A 23,262-nucleotide genomic window follows, 5' to 3' on the forward strand; every position below is an offset into this window, starting at 1 on the left:
CTGTAGTGATTCTGAAGATATTTTGGGAAGTGGATATTTCCCAAGCCCTCAATTATCTGAAGATTACTGAGGCATGTTTTAGCAGGCAGTGAAATTACTGGCTGATTGTTCTGAATCTGTGTATGTTTGATTTTATGCTTTATACGAGAGGCCTGGTGCACGAATTCATGCACAGGTGGGGTCCCTCGGAGTGGCCTGCAGGGATTGGGCCCCAGCTCGCACCCCCAGCCTCGCAACCCCGCCTGGCACCTGCCTTGGCCTGGCGCTGCCCCCTCACCTGCTCCACCATCCTGACTGCGGGGTGATTGGTTGGGGCTGGGCTCCCCGCCCCCTGCCACCATGGCTCTTGGTTGCCATCTATGGGGTGATTGGTGGGGCAATCGGGCCCCTGCTCACACCCACCTTGGCCTGGCACCACCTGCTCACCTGCTCCACCATCCCACTGTGGTCCCACTCTCTTGGGGGCCCACTGGGGCTGGCAGTGCCTCCACTGCTGCCCGCTGGCAGCACCGCATCACTGACACCGCCATGTTCCATGCCACCCCCTGGTGGTCAGCGTGCATCATAGCGAGTGGTCGAACTCCCGGTCGAACTCCCAGTCGGACAATTTGCTTAGTAGGCTTTTATTATATAGGATAGTGGATATTTCCCAAGTCCCAAGAAGTCTTGGCAGTCCCCTATAACAAATGGCTTTTAACTTCCAAATTCTTCCAAAAAGATATTGTGAGAGTTTTGTTTAAGGCATTGTTTGTTGTAGAAGGCCTAGAATAAATCTCACACTCGGGCATTATCCTTATTCCTTAGGAAAGCTTCCCTGGTAATCCAGCCTGATGTTTGAGCTATTAATGAGGACTCTTCACTCCAGCAGAGTCAGAATTCGCTGGTACTGTTCTTACCTCGGCAAAACCAAACTCTCAGACCCATTCTCAACCTGAAGCACTTTCTACCTGGTGAGCCTGGAATGGAAATGTCCTGTGCAGGTACAGCCTTGCCCTCATAGGGAGGTACTCAACACAGGTGTTTGGAGCCCCCACTCTGCAGATCTTTCTCTCTTGTCCTTTCTCCATAGAACCCATCATTTCAACTGCTCTGACATCAGGTTTATGCCTTCTCAGCTCAGCAGTTCCCTTTTCCTAGAAATTGCAGTCTTATCCTACCTGTTATACAAGATCTTAAAAGAATATATATAAATATACTGTCCAGATTTATAGTTGTTAATGGTAGAGAGACTAATGTAGTACCAATTGTGCCATCATGGCCAGAAGCAGAGGTTCTATCAATCTTGTTATTTATGACTTCTCAATTTTGTGTTCTATTTAGAAAAACTGCCTCCAGTCTAAGATTACAATAAAAAATTCTCTAATATTTTTCCAGTACTATTTATGGTTTTAATTTTTAAAGATTTTAATCTCTGATCTAAGATTTATTTTTATGATGTATGCTATGAAATATGGAGCCAATTTTATTTTCTCTCAAGATGGTTGTCCTCAAACCATTTATTTAAAATGTCCTTAATTTTAAACCACTTACTAGAACTGACTCTTATATAATTTATTTTATTTTAATACTCGAATATATATTTTTACTTTCTAGTCAGTTACATTGGACTATCTGTTCATATACTAACATCACTGTTTAATTGTAACTTTATGCTGCATTTTAATATATGGTAAAGCTATTTCCTCCTCATTAACCTTCTTTTTCACAATTGTAATAGCTCTTCTTGATTATTTTCCATATCAACTTGTAATGTAGAAAAGTCCCATTGTTATGCATTTAGCTTATAAATTGATTTAGCAAAAAGTATTATCCTTGCAATGTCATTCTCTCCAAGAATGCATATTGCCATTTTATTTAGTTAAGTATTCTTTTGCATCACTAAGTAGCACATGTCTGATTATAATCACACATAGGTACATCTTTGATGTGTTATTTTACATATGTAGATCATTTTCTATTGTACCTTCTAATTGGTTGTTGCTTGTGTATATGAAAGCCTTTGGCTGAACAACATTCCAAATGTGGTATGTATCTACCACATTTTCTCTACTCATTCATCTGTTGAGGAATATTTAGATTGTTTCTACATTTTGGGTATTGTGAATAGTGTTGTAGTGAATATAGACCTGCTAATATCTCTTTGAGATCCAGATTTCAATTCTATTGGATAAATACCCAGAAATGGGATTGCTGGATCATATGGTAGCTCTATTTTTAATGTTTTGAGGAACCTCATACTGTTTTCTATGGCAGCGGCACCATTTTGCATTCCTACCAACAGGGTACAAGGGTTCTAATTTTTCTATATCCTGCCAAAACTTTAATAAGGTTTCAGTTAAACAAGTTGAATAAGTTTTAGAGATCTGTTGTGTACAGCATTATAACTATAGCCAACAATACTACATTATACAAGTAAACTTTTATTAAGAGGGTAGATTTTACATTTATTTTTAGCACAATTAAATAAAATTTAAAAAGAGAAAGCCTTTGGATAAAATATGGGTATTGGTTCCTCATTTCAACCAATTTTTAACAACTTCCTGTGATGATATAGATCAGCGGTTCTCAACCTGTAGGTCGGCACCCCTTTGGGGGCCGAACGACCCTTTCACAGGGGTCGCCCAAGACCATCGGAAAACACATTTATAATTACATATTGCTTTTGTGATTAATCACTATGCTTTAATTATGTTCAATTTGTAACAATGAAATTGGGGGTCACCATAACATAAGGAACTGTATTGAAGGGTCGTGGCATTAGGAAGGTTGAGAACCACTGGTATAGATGGTATAATTTTAATCTAGCAACATCACATTTGCAAAATTAAGAGGAAATAAAAAACAATAGTGATATTTGCCATAATGTAATCCATCTGCCTTGAAAAGTGAATAAATCATACAAATCCCCTCTTAGCTCAGAAGGCACTTGGGATTGGTGGAAGCTTTTTACTTCATATTTCTCAGTTGACGGGATTGCTACCATTTGGTTTGTCTCTGCCAGGACTTTCAACTTTTCTTCCTGACAGCTTGCTTTTAATGGGATTCAAGCCAAAATGTGTTATTTGGAGCTCTACTTACCTGAATATATCATCAAGCACCCCAGGATGATAATCCTGGGCTATTAACAATGTGATCAGCAGATACATGACTTCAAACCTGAGAATTAGTGGATGCCGGAAGGTCCAGGACCTGGAATAACTCATGTCCCTGAAGGAATGGGGTCCTCCTGACGCAGTTCTAGATGCAGCACTTGTCTCCATGTGTCTGTGAGCCATGTCTCTCTGCTGCCACTGCCCAGCCCACCCCACACCATGGCCTCTGCCACCTGGAATGGTGTGTCCTGTCTCCTGTGCTTTAAAGAGGACTTGTGATTCAAGTTTGAGAAATAGGGTAGTAAAGCATCGTCTCTGGACAGTCCTAATAAAAATGCCAATATGTTCCATGGCAGATTCAAAGGTCAATGTAACTCATTCCAACACTCACCAATGAACCTGTAGATAGCTGGTTATTCTGTATCACATCCTAATAGTGGGGCTTGACATGGGGCCAGCTGAATGTTAATGAAGAGTTAGAATTTACTAATCCAAACCATGAGGTGTTTGTCTTAGTCTGTTTGGGCAACTATACCAAAATACCACAGGCTGGGTGGCTTACTAAAAACAGAAATTTAGCCCAGCCAGTATTGCTCAGTGGTTGAGCACTGACCTATGAACTAGGAGGTCATGGTTTGATTCCTGGTCAGGGCACATGCCGGGTTGCAGACTTGATCCCTGTAGGGACTGTGCGGAAGGCAGCTGATCAATGATTCTCTCTCATCATTGATGTTTCTATCTCTCTCCCTCTCCCTCTCTGAAATAAATAAAAAATATTTAAAAAATAAAGAAAAACAAACTTACAGTTCTGGAGTCTGGAAGTCCAAGATCAAGGTCTTAGCATGGTCACATTCTTGTGAGGGCCCTCTTCCTGGCTCATAGCCAGCTCCTTCTCACACTATCCTCACATGATGGAAGGGGAGAGGGATCTCTCTGGAACCTCTTTGATAACACTACTCCCATTCCTGAGGGATTAAGTACCTCCCAAAGGTCCCATCCCTACATAGCATTAGAATTTCAATATTTGAATTTTGAGGAGACACAAGAAAATAAATAAAAGAATAGCACAAGTCAGGGCATAGTCTTCTCTTAATCCACATTTTGCATTTGTATGGGCCTAATTTGACAAAGACTTAATCAATATAAGAAATTATCGTGACTGTAGATAGTCCTTTGTTGGTGAGGCCAATTTTTATTCCTTTATACCTCCCACTCTCACCTGGTCCTCAGGTGAGCTTGGTGAGCCTGTTTCATTCTCCCTTTTGCTCTTTACAGCATTGTGTTGGAACCACTAATCTGGTTACCCCATTATTTTATATTTGAGGTAGTTCAGTTCTATTTATCTCCAAATGACTTTCCCAAGATCTCTTCATGACGTTCCCAAGGTCTCTTACCTTATAGCGTAGAATAGTCACTGGCTCCTTTAAAAACACGAAACTCCCATCCTCTAAGCACAGCACTGAAGGACAGAATCCTTCCTGAGGATTCTTTTTGAGACCAGCCTCAGGGAATCAAAGCACCACTATACAAAAGTTGCTGATGAGCTTGTATGCAGTTTGTATTTATTTTTAACTTTTGGAATTACCTTTAAATAAAGTCACAGCAACAGTGAAAGTTTTGACAGTGACAATTTTGGGTTTAAGAGGACTAATATGAAGTAAAAAGAGATTTACTAGTGGAAAATGTGAGAGAAACTTTGGTAGCTCTATGAGTTGATGCCAGGCATATATGCAGGGAATAGAGAGTTGTATTTATTTACCTAATATCTCAGGGTTAATGTTGTCTTGAGAATATTGGGAGAAAAGCACACTATGCAAGAACAAAAATAATTTTCTAGAGAAAGACCTCAACTAAAGTAAGAATAAAGTCATGATTTGTTGGCTTCCCCATGGCCATTCCTTCTTTATTCTTTGATTACTAACAACTGATTTAACTTTGTGTTAAAGAGTCTCTATCTTTTCTTTTCTAACAGAGATAATTTCCAAGGCACTTATCTATCCATTTATTTATCTGTTCATCTATCTGTCACCGGTGAAGGGTTCTTATCCCCTGCCCTCCCCCCCCCCCCACCCCGCTCCCAACCCAAGGATTAAAATCAAGAGAGGAAGTGAAACAAATTTAGAAAGAAAGAGGTTTACTAAAACCAGGTGAGATGAAAAGGGAGAGAGAGGAGCTTGATGCATCAAGGAGCACACACTGATGCCGAAACCGGTTTGGCTCAGTGGATAGAGCGTTGGCCTGCGGACTGAAGGGTCCTAGGTTTGATTCCGGTCAAGGGCATGTACTTGGGTTGCGGGCACATCCCCAGTAGGAGATGTGTAGGAGGCAGCTGATCGATGTTTCTCTCTCATCGATGTTTCTAACTCTGTATCTCTCTCCCTTCCTCTCTGTAAAAAATCAATAAAATATATCTAAAAAAAAAAAAAAAAAATTTAAAAAAAAAAAAAAAGGAGCACTCAGGAAGTCCTTGAAGGATGGAGAGGAATTGGATCAATGAAGATGTCAGAAGATGTTTGAAGAAGGGAGAATGATGTGAACTAAGATTTGGAGTCAGGGAGATATGTGTATTTGAGGAACAGTTTGGACCAGCATACTCAAGGTGGGTGACTTGTGTTGGGAAACAATGGGCAGAAAGCCCAAAGTTTGGTCTGGTCTGTGAGTATCTTGAATATCTAAGAGATTCAAATTTTAACCTGTAACCACAAGTGGGAATGTTGGGCTATGAAGTGGATTGGAAGGTACTAGCTGCTTTGATGAGAAAACTGTCACAGTGAAAACACAGAGGTAAGAAAGAGTTTAAAAGCACCTTATTCATTTCAGACATTCTTATATGCCATGCACCATGTTAGCTGCTGGGGATAAGACATTGAATGCGAGTCATGAAAGTCAGTAAGTGTCCACCCTCAAGAGCTGTAGAAGAGGAAAACAGACATTTCTGACACACATGAGATAATTGGCAATTAGAAGGAACATCTGGTAATCCTTGGGTGGGGAAGGTTTCCCAGAAAAAGTGACATCTCAAATGATTGGTAAAGGATAAGTACAAAGTTGCCAAGTAAAGGAAGGTTTCTGAAAAGGAAAATCCAGAGTGCCATAGAAAAGAGCATAGCGTTTTCAGGGTATTACAAATACTTTAGCCTGGTTTGAGCATGGAGATAAAGAAGATGGGGTAGGGGTGTGTGGTGACCAGGAAGTGGTGACTGATGGAATTAGAACAGTGAGAATGAAGAGTCTTGCTTAAAAACCTAACCTAGTTAGAGATTGCAATATTAATATTTAAAATATTTTCTTTCTTATACTCCCTCTGGGATATTTATCAGGTTACTATTTTTTTTCATGCCATGTCATCTAAATAAATTGTATTTTCTTTTCCCTTTAGAGTAAGGGTTTTATTTAGGTACCCAAGTCAAAACCACTATCAGAGACTCTAATTTTCTCCATTGATGATCTAAATTCTTTTAATAGATTTTTAATATTATTATCATTCTTGAGTTCCTAGAATAAAACTCATTTTATTAAAAAAGTATTTTTCTTGGTAATTGTAGATTCATTTACTACTACTCTATTCAAGATTTTTGCTTATATATTTTGTTGAAGAGATTGTTTTTCAGCTGTATTTTTGAGTGCTCATATGTCAGAGAGAATAAGAACTTGGTGAAATAAATCATCAAGTAACTTCCCATTATTTTCTGTGGTCTGGTACATATTAAACAGTATAGGAATGATCTTTCCCTGAAATTTTGAAAGCTGTATTATTTAGTAAGTAAAGTTTCTAAATGGAGTCTTTAGGATTTTCTGTATATAAAAATCATGTCATCTACAAATAGAGAAAATTTTACTTCTTCCTTTCCAATTTTGATTCCTTTTTTTTTCTTGCCTGATTGCTCTGGCTAAGACTACCAGTACAATGCTGAATAGGAGTGGTGAGAATAGGCAACCTTGTTTTGTTCCTGATCCTAAAGGAAAGCTTTCAACCTTTTATCACTGAATATGATGTTAGCTCAAGGCCTGTCATATATAGTCTTTATTAATTTGAGGTACATCCCTTCTATACCTAATTTGTTGAGAATTTTTATCATGAATGAATGTTGAATTTTTTCAAATGCCTTTTCTGTACTGATTGAGATGATCACATGATTTTTAAAATTCTATTAATGTGATGTATCACATATATTGATTTGGGTATGTGTAGTGTAAGTGCCTGCCAGTAGGCTTTTTTCATGGTAATGCAAGTTCATGACATTACATTTCTGATTGGTGAGACATCCATTTCAAAGTCAGCTGTCTTAAGTAAATATGTTGCCAGCCACAAGACTAGGTAGAGAGCCAGGCCACCTCACCACTGACATTTACTTTGCTTTAGAGATCTCTGGTTGGCTTACATAATGATGTTTGAGTGCTTATTTTTCCCTTCCTGTGCTTTAATTCCTGCTCTTATGTTTTAAATTCACTAACAAAGTGTGAACTTGTGAAACACTAGACACCCCACCCTTGACTTCAATAAAAGAGAGAACTGCAAACCCATTCTCTCTCTCTCTCTCTCTCTCTCTTTCCTTACCTCTTTCTCTCCCTCCTTCCTTCCCTTTCTTCCCCTTTCTTCCCCTTTCTCTTTCTTTCTTTCTTTCTTTCTTTCTTTCTTTCTTTCTTTCTTTCTTTCTTTCTTTCTTTCTTCCTTCCTTCCTTCCTTCCTTCCTTCCTTCCTTCCTCCCTCCCTCCCTCCCTCCCTCCCTCCCTCCCTCCCTCCCTCTCTTTCTTTCTTTCTTTCTTTCTTTCTTTCTTTCTTTCTTTCTTTCTTTCTTTCTTTCTTTCTTTCTTCCCATAGGACCTCCCTGTGTGGCCTGAGGCTAGCTGTATAACTTCTAGGACTTGTGAGTAATAGACCTTATTTTTTCCAAAGTTCCTCAATGGTTATTGCTGAAGTGTACATTCATTCATAATAAGAACCATAGGGTTGGTACAGCCACAACATTGGTTCCAAAAGGGAAAATGTCTGTTGGGGCTTACCATGGGCTCAGGTGAGTGCCCTCAGAAATTTCTAGCTGATAACATCACTATGGATAGGTTGATACCAGCACAAAACATTATATCAAACCATCCTTGCATCTCAGCAATAAATTGGGCTTAATCATGGAGAATGATCTTTTTAATGTGCTATTGAATTTGGTTTGCTAGCATTTTATTTAGAAAAGGCCTGCAGTTTTCTTTTCTTGTAGTAACCTTATCTGGCTTTTGTATTAGGGTAATGTTAGCCTCAGACAATGAGTTTGGAAGTGTTCCCTCCTCTTGGAATTTTTTTTGAAAAACTGGAGAAGGATTAATGTTAATTCTTCTTTAAATGTTTGGTAAAATCACCAGGGAAGTCATCTGGCCCTGGGCTTTACCTTTTTGGGAGATTTTAAATTGTTGATTCAATCTCCTTACTAGTAATTGGTTTGTTCAGATTTTCTATTTCTTCCTGATTCAGTCTTGGTGGGTTGCATGTTTCTAAGAATTTATCCATTTTTTCTGGGCTGTCCAGTTTGTTGGCATATTATTGTTGGGAGCAGTGTCTGTGACCTTTGTTTATCTTTGGTATCCGTTGTAATGTCTCCTCTTTCATTCATGATTTTGTTGGTTTGGGTTCTCTCAAAAAAAAGCTTTCAATGGAATGAATTTTACTCAAAGGACAACTTTAGCCCCCTAAGTTTGTTCAGTTGTACAGTGCTTGTACCTAATTATTTTTCCAAATAATTTGCAGTTGGCAGTTATATTTCCAATTTTATTTAAAAATTGCTTGAAAATGTTTTCTATTTTTTAAATTTCTTTCCCCCCAGGAATTAAAATAGCTGCTGTTATTGTCTTTTTATTTTAGAAATAATATCATGATAGTATATTTTGGTCTAGATTGGGATAAGCAAATTTTTTTGTGTGTGAAGGGCCAGATAGTATGGCTTTGCAGGTGTATAGTTTCTCTTGCAACAATTTGACTCTACCATTGTAACAGGAAAGAAGCCATAGAATGTATATAGAAAAATAAACTGTGTTCCAAATAAAATTTTATTTGCAAAAGCATACTTTGACAAATCAGTTCAATTCTATCAATTATATCAGTTTCATTTAGCACACATCATATTTTTGCCAGTTGTCCTCTAAAAAATTTTCAAGAGAGCATAAAAATGTCTTTCTAAAAAAGACTCTAATTGGTAACTCATCCATCCACTCTGTTATTTTTGTTTTGCCTTCACAGTGGTTTTTATTTATTTCTTTGTTTGTTTGTTTTTTGCTTGAGTTAGTTGCCAACATTTAGATATCTGGAGATTTCATATCCCATACTCCATTAAATCTAAGATGTCTAAGATGCTAGGTTTGATTTTAAGATATACCATTATTTTATATAGCACTAAGGAAGAAAAAAATTTCTGTCAATTATAATTGTAAGATATCATTGATTATGAAACATTTTGATTAAAAATATTAAAATGTGAAATCCAGAGGCATATTCTCCCCCATGGAAATAGATGGCTTCTTGTAATATTGGAGAATAATATTTGACATCTCACCTTACAGCATTTGAATTGTAATGACTTCACCAACATTTGACACCTCCTTCGTGAAATAATAGGTACTTTAATAAAGTATATCTCTATGGTCACCTTGAGGTGTCTCCACAACAAAATATGCCTGCCCTTTGTCTTTAGATATATCATAGTTTTTCAAACTAAGAATCACAGGAAGCATGGTTCTTGCTCTCTTAGGATAACAACTTGGTCCCTATTTCCTGCTACAAACATATCAGAAACATTGAGGTCCTTTCTCAGTGTAAGGCTGGATTATTTCTTTAGGTGATTAAAGAAATGGACATTTATGTGTCTTTATTTTCAATGTAAAGACATGAAGCTAAAATATTTTACTGTTCAGCTTAATACTAAACATTTAGCAATCATCCTATATAATAAAGAGCTAATATGCAAATGGTTGTCACACCCTCACACCATCATGCCCTCACACCGGCACTTCATGATGACTCAGACACTCAACAGTGGGGAGAGAGGAATGGGGACCAACCAGGCACAAATGAACTTGTGAGAGAGGAATGGGGACCAGCCAGGCTGCAGCCTGGGAGAAGGACAGGCCGCACTCCCTGCAGTCCTGGGCACCAGCGCTGTGCCTGTGCCTATGGACCGGGAGAGGGACAAGCCACCCGCCCCATGGTCCCAGGTGACAGTGGCTGTGCCTGCACCTGTGGCCTGGGAGAGGGACAAGCCGCTCACCCCATGGTCCCGGGCACCAGCGCCTGTGCCTGTGGCCCAGGAGAGGGACAAGCCACTCATCCCATGGTCCCTGGTGCCAGCACCTGTGGCTGTGGCCCTGGAGAGGGACAAACCACCTACCCCATGGTTTAGGGCACCTGTGGCAGGCCTAGGCAAAGTCTGCCCAGGTTCTGAGTGCCTGTGACTGTCCAGAGGAGGGAATCCTGGGTCCTGGGTGCAGGGTGAGGCAGAGGCGGTTAGGGACAATCAAGCCAGCAGGGGAACAATTAGGGGCAATCAGAACAGTAAGGGAGCAGTTAGGGGCAATCAGGCAGGCAGGCAGAGGGGTTAGGGATGATCAGGTAGGCAGGCGAGTGGTTAGGAGCCAGCTGTCCCGGATTGGGAGAGGCAGTCGGATATCCCCTGAGGGGTCCCAGATTGGAGAGGGTGAAGGCCGGGCTAGGGAGACCCCCCTCTCTGTGCACGAATTTCATGCACTGGTCCTCTAGTTTTACATATTTGTTGTGAATAATTCCCTTTAGCACTGTAACATAATCTTCTTTGGAAAGTTTTATGCTTTTGTCTATGAAATCTAATTTGTCTGCTATAAATATAGCTATCCCTAGTTTATATATTGTCACTTACCTGGCATATTTTTGCTTGCTCTTTTATTTCAGAAATTTCTGGATCACTATGTTCTAGGTTTGTCCCAGAACTGACAGATGATGGGAAGCATGGCACTTCCCAGCATGCACTGCTTGTAGGGTTTCTCTTAACTCTCTCCAGCATACAGTGCTTTAGGCTCAGTCCTGGATGACAGTGGACTGTTGCCTTTCTTCTTTCTGCCCACTTATTTCTGTAAGATGTCTTTTCCTACCTGTTTCAAATCATGAAACCTGATTTTGCCAGGAAGAGAAGTATTGATTGGGTGTTTCCAATCCACCTCACCTCAGCAGAACTTACTAACAGAGTCTGATATTACATTGTCTCTAAGCCTTTGTTTGGTGTAGTAGGTTTTCACATTTCTCTTTATCCTCAGTGATGTTTTAGTATGAATTTGGTAGATATGGGTACCATTTTTAACCAAGAAATTCCAAGGCTGTTTTTCTATACTGATCATTCCTCAACTAGAAAGGGAGTTACTATAGAAAGGGAGTTACTAGTTGTGGGTTAATGTTTCTGACTCCAATCTTTTTTTTGTTCAGCATGAATAATTTTGGGGAAAACAATTTTATTTATTTTTTTGCTTAGAATTTCCTTTTCCAGAAACATCAAGTACGTACATTATGACCATTACTTAGAAACAATGTTTGGATCTTGTGTGTTTGGTATGTGTGTGTTTTTCTAAACAGATGTTGAGTAAAATCTTCAGGTCATGTGTGAGGCAGAATACTTAGAAGAATGCTTCAGAGTCCTGCCAACTTTAAACAACTTGTTAAGTACTTTGTGTATTAAAGTGAAACAATGGAAAAGAGGAAGTGGTGGAAGGCTGCTTGGTTAATATTAAATGAAAGTCATCCCTCTCCCTAACATAAGACATGTCAAACCACAGTGAGTTATAAACTAAATGACGTTTGGAGAGCTTTTTCAGAAATCTTTGAACCAAACCAAACACAGCCTTAATGGCATATGCTTCATGTGAAATGTTTTGCCAGATTGTTTTCTATAGATGAGCGATGAACCTGCAAGAGGTAGATTCCTGGGGTCAATCTTAGGACCACTCTCCAAATAGAAGAGGTGCAGCAGGTACAGGTCTTGAAAAGAGTGGATTTAGGAAGACAGGGAAGATTTTCCTATTAAGACAGAAGATCTGGCACCACTTTAGACTGGCCGAGGGCTTGTTTTTTAAAGTTCTTCAAGTAAGCCCAAACATCCATTCCAAGCAGGCTATGAACTCCCCAGGAAGCCAAGACAACCAGGCAAAAGAGTCAGGATTGGGGGTAAAGAAGATTCCCAGTTTTCTTACTATGATGGTTACTTTTACGTGTCAACTTCATTGACCATAAAAGATACCCAGATATTTGGTCAAACATCATTCTATATGTCACTGTGAAGGCAATTTTCAGATGAGATTTGTATTTAAATCAGTAGACTTTGAGTAAGACAGATTACTTACTCTCCATAATGTGTGGGTGGGCCTCAAATACTCAGCTGAAGACCTTAATTAAAAAAGATTGTGGTCTCCTGAGGAAGAGGGAATTCTGCCTCTAGGCTGTCTTTGTACACAGCTACCACATCAACTTTTCTGTGGTTCTCTAGCTTGCTGGCCAGTCCCTACAACTGGTGTGAACCAACTCCTTAAAATAAATCTCTATCATCTATCTATCTTATCTGTCTGTCTGCATGTCTGTCTGTCTATCTTAATGGTTATGCTTCTTTAGAGAATCCTGACTACTACTTACCAAAGTATAGAGAAGACATTACGCCACAGGCCACCTAGGCAGGTCCAACTCATCCTTTCTTTGATAATAATTCAGCCACTCTTTCCAAGGCATGCAATCAGTGCATGCCCGAATCTGAAAAAAATCCTAGAACGGCTCTCCATTTCCACAAAGTCAGGTCCAGACTTCTCTGGCTGTGAGTTAGGACTTGTTAAAGTCTGGCCTCATGTTTACTGTCCTACTGATCACCCTCTAACACAAAACCATATGACAGTGTCTTTTTCTCTACTTGCATTTGCCAGAAAAAGTTTCTCTTCTGCACCTCGACAGTCAGTTTCTCATGAATGGAATGCCCATCTGTTTTTTCTTTTTCAAATTATTCCACTCCTCAAAGCCCAGCTCAAGTTCCACCTCCTCCACGCAATCTCTTATGACTTTTTCTTTCTCTCAACTCTGTTTGCATCTCTGGTCTACCTCATATTGCAATTACTCATTCTCCAATATTGATTCAAGAATGTATATTAACTCAACCGTAGACTCCCAGAGAGGATACTAATTCTTTTATGCATTCTGCTTATCCCATGAATGTCATCTGGGGTTATGCAATTCAACTTTGTGTTTTCTAGACCAATACCTGCTGTTAAACTGTACAGTCTCCTACCTACTTTCTATTAGAAGTTAATGGTCCTGTCTTGATGTAGTTTCAATGTAAACAATGCCAATGACTTCCTAGTAGCTATTGTCCATTTCACACACTAGTAAACTGCCATTTACTGCCTTGTGATAATTCCTGGTACCATTATCTTTTGTTTGCTCATCCTGTGCTTTAATATTTTATCAATTTATATCTCAAAGTTAAAAACTTTTAATTTGCTCTGTGGTGCCTGGCACATAATAGACCCTCTATGAGCCAAGCTATGATATAAAGAGTATGGGGAAATGTTCTACTCTTTGGTGCAATGTTCTACCATTTCATAACTCCATGAAGTTCACATAGCTTCTTCCTCTACTCTTATCTGAAAACAACATCTTATCTCTCAAGGCTGAGCTTAAATTTCACTCTTCTGTGATGCCTTTTCACTCTGGCTGTGTTAGTTACTCCTCTCTAGAAGCCCCCCACAACCCATAATTCTATTGCAGCACATGAATTGTGACTATCGGCTTCTTCATAATTCTTCTCTGTCCCAGGCCTCAGTAAAACATCTGGTTCTCAAGGGAAAGCCTACGTCTTACCTAGCTATGAATCTCAGTCCTTGGTACATAATAGACAATAAGTTATTAATGATTGAATAAGTGAAAAATAAATGTTAGTCAAAATAGTTGAATATGCTTACTTTTTGGAGTCTTGATTTGCACATAGGGTAGAAGTGGATACGATAGAGTTTGAGGAGATTGTCCAGATTCTTTTCTCAATAATATGGACTTATATTTTCCTTTATTGGGGACGATGATCTTCATTTTGTTGTTAGGAAGAAAGCAATGTGTAATTACCTTTAGGAGAGGTAGCAGAAGGACTCACCGTGAACAATCCTATAATTAAAACCAGAACTTTTTTCTGAGATTAGATTTTGATGAATGATGGTGAGGGAATCGAGGTGAAGCTTCATGGTCCTGGATGTTTGATGAATTGGGTAAGACGTCATAGGAAAGGATGCTAGAGATCTCAAGATGGCCTCATATTGGCTTGCCAGGAACTCTTATGTCATCCTAAAATCACTGTGGAGAGATCTTCTTAGTGCCTTTGCAGATATGTGTTGATTTGTCTTAGTTCTACCAACTCTCCTACCTTTTATTTTCACAATCTCACATAAAATGTTTAACCTTTCTAAATCTCAGTCACCTTGTATATAAATGGGGATTACTATATATAGCTAAAAAATCAATTGGAGGGATTAAATGAGAAGATGTATATGAGAAATGATATAGCTTTTTGCAAACTGAACAAAGTAGTATGTTATTTTGTATTTTTTTCCCAGTAACTACTACTATGCCTGACATCTAATGGGCATAGTTTTTTTTTAATGTCACATATTGCACAAATGTAGTATATAACTTATGGCCATGATTAGAATTCTTGCAAGTTTGTTTCAGAATCAAACCAGGAAAATAGTTTTTTGAGCAGAATAGCTGAGCCACATTTCTCACAATGAAAATTATATTCCCTACTTCTGAAGTCTAGACTCCACCCTTTTCCCTTTGCCCATTAGTGCACACACCTCATTTTTTTTTAGCACCCTTTATTGTCATATGTTAGATATAGGAAATTCAGCAATTCTTTTCCGAGGGTCTCTGACTGATGACAATGCACATGCGAGTGGACCATGGCCAAAGAGGGCTTCTTGGTTCATAGCCATCAGCCTTTGGGGAGTGCCATGTTGTAGCCTCTTTCCACATAGGAGATTCCTCACCTGAGGCTGTGCCTACTGTTGCAATATCTTTCCCATTGAGAGATTATTCCAATATTTCTGAGCTCATATCATTATTCATTTTTAAATGTTCATCTGATTTTTAAGAATTTGTCCCTCCTTTATTGAACTACAACAAGAGAAAAAGAGTTGAGTTTAGGGATAAAAGGCTAGCTTTCAAGAATAATAATGGAATGAAGATAAGGTCAAAGCCCATCCTTCTTCATGACCCCTTCGATAGCATAGAAAGGATCCCATACTGAAATGAGCCACCCAGCCTTGGGCAAGGGTCACTGTGCACCATCTCTCTGCTGGATAGTGGTTTTTCAGTGGTCTTTCTACTCAGTACATCCTGAGTATGCCTTGGGCAATGGTAATTAGCAGACCCACAGACTGTGACTAGATAGTTACATTGAGAAGGTTTCTTCAGAAAGGAAGCGATCCTACAAAACATTGTGGCAGTTGTCAGAGTGTGTTGTATATTTGGTACTTTGTCTGTGTAATTGATCAGCATGTGATTGTGGTCAGGTCCCTTGGTGTAATGATTCAGTTTATGTATCAACCTGATTGAGCCACAGGGTGATCAGATAGTTGGTTGTATATTATTCTGGGTATTCCTCTGAGGGTGTTTTTGGATGACATTAACATTTAAATTGTTTGCCCGAATCAAGCAGATTGTTGTCTGTCCTGTGGTGGGCCTTATCCAATCAGTTGAAGGCCTGAATAGAACAAACAAGCTGACCTTCCCCTGAATACAAGAGAATTCTTCCTGCCTGACTGTTTTCAAACTGGAATATCAGCTTCTTCCTGTCTTTGGACTCAAACAGAAACATTGGCTCTCCTGGGTCTTGAGCCTGCTGGCCTTTGGACTGGATCTGCTGTCACGCTTCTGGTTCTCAAGCCTTCCGACTCAGACTGGAACTAAACCATCAGCTCTCCTGGGCCTTTGGCTTGCCAACTCACCCTGCAGATTTTGGGCCTTACTGGTCTCCAAAGTTGTGTGAGCCAATTTATTATAGTAAATGTCTATCTCTATGTATACATCTTATTGGTTCTGTTTCTCTGGAGAACCCTCTGGTGTCTCTGGATAGCTCTGAGCTCTGCCTGAGATCAGTGATGGGCCAGCATGATTGATAAAGATGTGAAGTTCACAGAAGGGTTATTCAACCAGCTCATGTGGCCCTGTCTGTGTTTCCAGGTTGGCAAGATCAGAAATTTCTGGAACTCCAGCAGGACCTGACCTGGGTCCAGGTCCTGCTCTGTCCATGTCTCCTTGAAGGGGATTTTCTAGCCACTAGGGAAGCCAGGGCCTCTCTGACTAAAGTGTGGAGAGAATCACTGCCTAATGGACCTGGAAAGTAGCACATAAAGATGAAATCAATAGCATACTAGGGTTTGAAGGCCAAGGCAAGTTGCCTATCAGAAACCCACCCAGATTTTCTGAAATGAAATTTTCACCCCAGTTCCACTTCTTGGTGTGTGTTTCTGAAACAACGTGTGTGTTTTTTTGTTTGTTTTTGTTTTTTAATTCTAAGACTCAATATTTGCAAATGTGAGAGGTTCAGAAACCTTTTCCAACCATGAATGGGAGGAAAGTAAGTGGGGAAACACTCTCTGGGTGCTATTGTATTGAATCATGAGGTACAAGTCTAGGGTAGGATGGGGGTCAGTGGAATAGCTTCTAATTCTATTTCTACTTTTAAATTAGCAGATGACCTTCAGAAAGTCACTTAATTGCTCTTGTCCTCTTATGTCTACTTACCTCTCAAAAAATGGTCCTCTTAGCAACTCTCAGATGTATAATACAATATTGTTAACTGCACTCACTATGCTGTACACCATATCCCCAGAACTTATTCATCTTATAATTAACGTTATTGTGGTAAACATTTCACATTATATGTGCATATCAAATTATTATGTTGTATACCTTAAACTTATACAATATTATATGCCAATAAAGCTGGGCGGGGGGGGGGGGGGGGGAGAGATAAAAAAAAACACAACAAAAGAAAAGAAAAAGTGGTCCTCAAACCAGCATCCTCCACATTACCTTAGAAATTTAGAAATGTAGGTTCTCACTTCCTCCCCAGACCTACTGAATCAGATCTGCATTTTAGCAAGATTTCCAGATGACCAATGATCTGCTTACATGTTAAAGTTTGACAAGCATTCCTATGGAGGAAGGAGCACAACACTTTGGACTTAATTAGAAACTACTCTTTTCTTGGTCACTCCTGTGTGACTTTGGACGTGACACTAAAACTCCATGAGCCTCAATTTCTCTATGTGAACATTAGGGATAAAAATATCTTCCTAGCAACCTGATGGAGTTTTCATAGGATCATATTAATTTAAAATGTCATACACAGATATTGAGTGACTTCTCTGGGCCTGGGCCTGGGCCTGTGCTATAAGCATGCAGAATAAACAGATAAATAAGACACCGTCCTGTTGTCCAAGAACTCAGCCTCTAGCAATGGGAAAATACGTATGAGAGCACTTTGTGAATGCAAAGGGCTACCTAAAGGTTAGCTATTATTAGTATTAATGGAGATAATAATACTTGCCCTACTTTTGCTGCATGGTTATTATTAAGCTCAAGTGAGATAAAGCATGTCAAAGCCATTTGAAAAGCTGAAAAGTACTGACGTAAGAACATATTATTAGTATTATTATTGCCATCACTGAGTGAATGATAATTAAGTCCAGTAGGGGAAAACCTAGATTTAATTACATTTACTCAGGTTGCAGAGGATCCTGGAGTTTAAATACCAAACCTGGGACTCTTGCTTGCTTTTGGTTCCGTAGGGGAGCTGCATCGAAAATTAAGAGTCTGTTAATACTTCTGCTATTTCAGACTATCTGATCCTAGAAGCAGGGATTTGTTTGCAGTTTGTTGGCAACCCAGTGAAATGCATCCACCTGTGAGGTGGAATTTTCTATCTGATGGGCAGCCTGACAATAGCACTACACTGCCGATTCCGATATGGTCAGGTGGAAAAAATACAGGAGGCTTGTGTTCTGCGAGGGCCTCTCTCTGGGCACCTACTGAATGGCAGTCCCTGCTGAGTGTATGACGTCTGTGGAGACTGTGGCATCATGCTGAAACCCTGGGTGTTCATGGTGGGCAAAGGAACTTAGAAACCATCCAGTCTAAAATCCAGTCTTCTTCAGGTGAAGACACCGGCCAAGAGAGTTGGCGTGTCATATATGCTCTGCTCTGGACCACACTTCAAGTTAATAGGAAGGAACTTGGAAATTCATTTCTCTTAACTCCCAGCCCAATGTTTCCTCATCTTCTTGGTGTCCTGGAGGGTGCTTTTTTCTTTATTTTGCTTGGAGTAGTGAATGTACCTGCGGTTTTGATCTGGATGTGTCGCACGTATCTACTCTCCTTTTTGTCCTTGATACTGTAGAGGCAGTCCCTGCTCTTCTTTCTCACTGGCTGTTGATCTTCTCTCTGTGGCATTGTCAGTGCAAATCTCAATGAGGTAGAGAAAGGGCAAGATGGACATTTCCTTCCCCTGCAGTACTCATGGGTGTTGTTTACTCCGCTGTTACATAGTACTTACCGTGCTCTGCCTTGATTTTGAGTTAGTCATGTATGTGTCTATCTCTCCCACTAGATTACAAGGCTCTGGGGCTCTGGAGGTGGCAGCCCCACTTTTGTGATCCAGATTTGTCACTTGGTAGTTCTGTGATCTTGGGCAAGTGACATCATCCACTCTGAAGCTGTAAATTGAGATATAGTTGTGTCACCTTATAGATGATGGAAATTAAATAGTACAGGTGAAGTCATTGATCTCGTGTAGTTACTGCTAACTCCATCTCTGCTGCTCATAGATGTGGTTTGGTGGTGGCAGTGATGGGGCAATATCTGATTAATGCCTCCCCTCCCCATGCTACACTCCTGCAGATGGACTCTCAAAACAAAAGCGGCCTGTGCTCCCAGCATTACAGATCTTTCAATCACTAGTGGGTCACTTACTCTCACTATTGGTTCTTTTCCAAGGAGCTTGGGTCAGTTTCTTCGTGGACCCTTAACTACCATTTCTTTGGACCTGTGGTGTTACTTTTCATCCCTGATGTCTCTCATGCTCATTCACATTTTTAAAGAATGGTGATGATTCATTCAGGAGAAAAATACTGCTTGCTCTCCTCTGTGTGGAGTTGAGAAAAGCTTGATGCTACCTGGCTTGGGACTCTTACCTGGGCCTCAGCACATTGCAGTCAGCTTTTCCCATCCTGTAGCTCACAGCTGGAGGTGAACTCTTCCTCCTCTGACCCTGCCACTAGACTATATGCGTCTCAGGGGCAGGCATACCTTGTACTACTCCGGCTCCTCCCCTGCCCCCCAAGCACCTTGAATCTAGTAGAAACTCAATGCTGAGTTGCTTGATTCCTGCTTCTTGAACTTGATGCTCTTCCTTTGATTAAAAGGAGAGGTTTCCTCTTAGCAGTAGGACTTAGAATTCTTCTGAGAGTGTGTCTCAGGTCCTTTACTAGGAAAATGCCTTCTTAGCCCATTTGGGGTAGAAATTGAGCCTCAGGGCCTATATATCAGTGCTGAGTTTTCTGAAGGAGAAAAGGTACTTTGCATAACAGAGGGAAAAGATACTTTTCTGTGGAATGGGATATTTGGGGAAAACATGGAGGGGGAGAGAACTGGTCAGACATCATGAGCATGATGGCAGACTGCTGTGTCCTGGAAGTGATGGCCCCTACCCAGTTCCCAATTGGAGGTGCCTGGTGTGACCGGCTCTTCTGTGGACATTGGCAAAAGGTTGATTCTGTCTGTGGGTGGATGGGAAGGCAGATCTCAAGACCATATAGCTCTGTGATGTCACAGAAACTGGGGAGGAGCACAGGCAGTAAACAAATTTTGAACTTCTGGGGTCTGATGCAATGTGTGTGGGATGTGGTAATTTAAGAATTTAAGCCTAGAAAGCAAGGGGAAGAAGGCCCTCAGTTGTGCTCTACATTATACTCAGATTGAGTCTGGGACAAAGTGATAAATTTGAAATGATATCCTGCCAGGATTTTTTGCTTCCTGGCAAAGGGAAATGGCCAAATTTCAATGGGAAGCTATTGATACCAGAAGGCCACTTTGAGTCACCTCATCCAGGGACATGTGCAAGCTCCCATTATGCCCAGCCATGAAGCTAACTTTAGGCACTTGAGCCACTGCCATTCTCCCTCCTGTCCTCTATCTCAATATATACAGGTGGCAGCTACCACTGGCTTGTGTTGTAGGTGACTATTACTAAACACCACACCTCCCCACTGAGAGCTGTGGAGCTAGGCTGGCAGTGCATCTTGCAAACCTAAAGAGTGGTCCCTAGGGCAGAGAGTCCATGCTCAGTTTTCTTACCTGCATGACCAGAAAGAGGAGGCAGCTAATCAAACCCATGTGCATATTTTAATGAGCAGATGAAGGTTTCTGAGTTTCCCAGGTTATCCTTTCAAAGAGCAGCTCAAGTCTTTGCTGGGCTCTTTCAGCTTTGCTGTTGGCAGCAATGGCTCTAAGATCATAAGAGGTGGATCAATATAGACTTTTCTCAATATGCTTTACCTACAGCTGTTCACATATTTGGTTTCTTCCAATGTTTTTTTTCTTGTGGACTTAACCAGAGGAGGAGTTTTATAAAGCATAATGCAATAGAAGTTAAAATTAACACAAGTTTTAAATTAAAAAATGATCTTAAATAATTCTTGGGTTAACAGAGAAATCAAAACTGCAAAACTGAGAAAATAACCAACAATGAGAATACTACATATCAAATTTATGCTTATGTTGTTCTCAAAGGAAATGTCACTGCAGTGAATGCTCTCATAAATAAACAATAAAAATGGAGAGAAACTAAACTGAGAGATGCAAAAGGTTAGATGAAATGTACACTTAGGGAAGCCAGAAGAAAAATGTAAAAGTTGATATTATTAAATTGGAATTTCTAAAGATAATAGAATGGATTAATACATCTAATAGATATTTCTTTTAATGTAATAAAAATAGAACAAACTCTGGCTAATGTAAATTACAAAGGTAATAAAAATACAAATGTTTAATATGATAAATAAGAAGGAGGATATACTCTAGGGAAAGAGGTAATTTAAAGAGTGGAAGAAGTACTATGGACAAATTTATGTGAGCACTTCTGAAAACACTACATAAATGATTAATTTTCTTATATCTGTAAATCAACAAGTTGACTCAAGAAGAAATATAAAACCAGAACAGAACAGTAGACATAAAATAATTGGGAAGAAATTTAAAGAATTGCTTCTTTATTGGGATGATCGCTTAGTAAGTTATGAAATGTCTAATCACTGGGGTATACAACTATGTAAAAATAAGAAAAAAGAAAAAAAAAGCTACTTCTAAGAAAAGTTCCTGGTACATATAGTTCTACTGTGTTCTTCTTTTATTTTATTTTTATGAAAACCAGCAACCATAAAAGAAAAATGGGGAGATTTGATTACATAAAACTTAAAGTTTATTATGACATAAGATATAAAGTTCTGAGATGATAAGTGAAGAATTATGTGCAATATATAAAAAAGGGTTACTATTCTTTGTATATCAAGAATTCTTAGAGATTAATAATGAAAAATGCGCCTACCTGTAGGTTCAGAAAGCTCAGTTCTAAGAATCTACTTCTCAGAAATAATTATTAGTTTTTAAAGATAAATGTATAAAGATATTTATTGCACCATTGTCTTAAGAAATCAAATGTTCTGGAAAAAATATGAATATTCAGTGTAAGGGAATGATTATAGAAATGACAGAGGTAGCAATAACCAATTAATTTCTTAAGCTCACATCTTGGGAGCAATTCTTTACTTCAGTTTTCATGTGTATACCATATCCAATCCATTAGCAAACTCTGCTGTATAGCTCTTAAAAATGATTCCAAATCTGAACCCAACTCTCAACTTCCATGGCTCCCCCTTAGTTTAAGCCCCACCGTCTCTACCTTTAGATTCAATAGTCTCCTACCTGGTTTCCCTGCTGCCATTCCGCTCATCCTACTGTTTGTTATGTGCATGGGTACCAGAGTGAGGAATTTAAAATGTAAAAGAGGTGCCACCCTCTTGCTCAAAACTCTCTAGTGTCTGTCTTCCCATGGTGCATACAAGGACATCTATAGTCTGACCGCAGCATAGAGGGTGTCACTTGATTCCTTATTTGGCCATTGATCTACCTCATTTCCTCTCCTTTGTCCCCTTGCTCACTTCTCTACCAACTATGGCTTCTTGCTGCTGTTCCTTGAGCAAGTATAAGGATCATTGAACTTGATGTTCCATCTGCTTGATGTTCCTCTAAGTCAGTGGTCGGCAAACTCATTAGTCAACAGAGCCAAATATCAATAGTACTTCTTCAAAATAGACTCGACCAGGCTGAAAACCGACTTCTGCACATGGGCCACAAAGTTTCAATCGCACTGTATGTGCGCCCGCACATGGTATTTGTGGAAGAGCCACACTCAAGGGGCCAAAGAGCCACATGTGGCTCGAGAGCTGCAGTTTGCTGACCACGGCTCTAAGTTATTGGCATAACTGCCTCCTTCACTTCCTTTGCATCTTTGCTTGATTTTTACCCTTCTCAGGCCATTCTATTTAAAATAGCACCTCCCTTCTGACCCTTTCTACATGATGACACATTCTGAGGAAACACAAGTCCCAAGTCTAAGAAAGCATTAAAGTGTAGTTTAAATCATTGCTAAATTCCCTCACACAGCTCCCAAAGGTGAGTGACAATAGTGTCCCCTACACCGGTTTAAGTGCTTACATGCCAAGATTGCTTACTTTACACAGATTGTCTCATTTAATTTTCATAATGACTCTTCGTTATTATTCCTTATTTACAGGTCATGAATCTGAGGCTGAACGATGTTAAATAATCTGCTCCTGATTTCTTGCCATGTAAATGAGGGAGCCAGGATTTGAACCCTGACAGTGAGGCTTGGCACCATCAGAGCGCACTGACTCACAGGGCACTAAGCATTTCTTTCATCCTCACTCTTGCACTGTCTCACAAAGTGCAGCCGTTGTCTTTAATCTTAGGTTTCACTCTCTCAAAATTTCCTGATATTATTGACCATATTTCCTATACTGTACTTTACATCCCCATGACCATTTTGTAACAACCAAT

The sequence above is a fragment of the Myotis yumanensis genome, unplaced genomic scaffold (genome assembly GCF_028538775.1).
Source record: "Myotis yumanensis isolate MYYU_CA2020_CCGP unplaced genomic scaffold, mMyoYum1.0.hap1 SCAF_5, whole genome shotgun sequence".
Classification (NCBI taxonomy): domain Eukaryota; kingdom Metazoa; phylum Chordata; class Mammalia; order Chiroptera; family Vespertilionidae; genus Myotis; species Myotis yumanensis.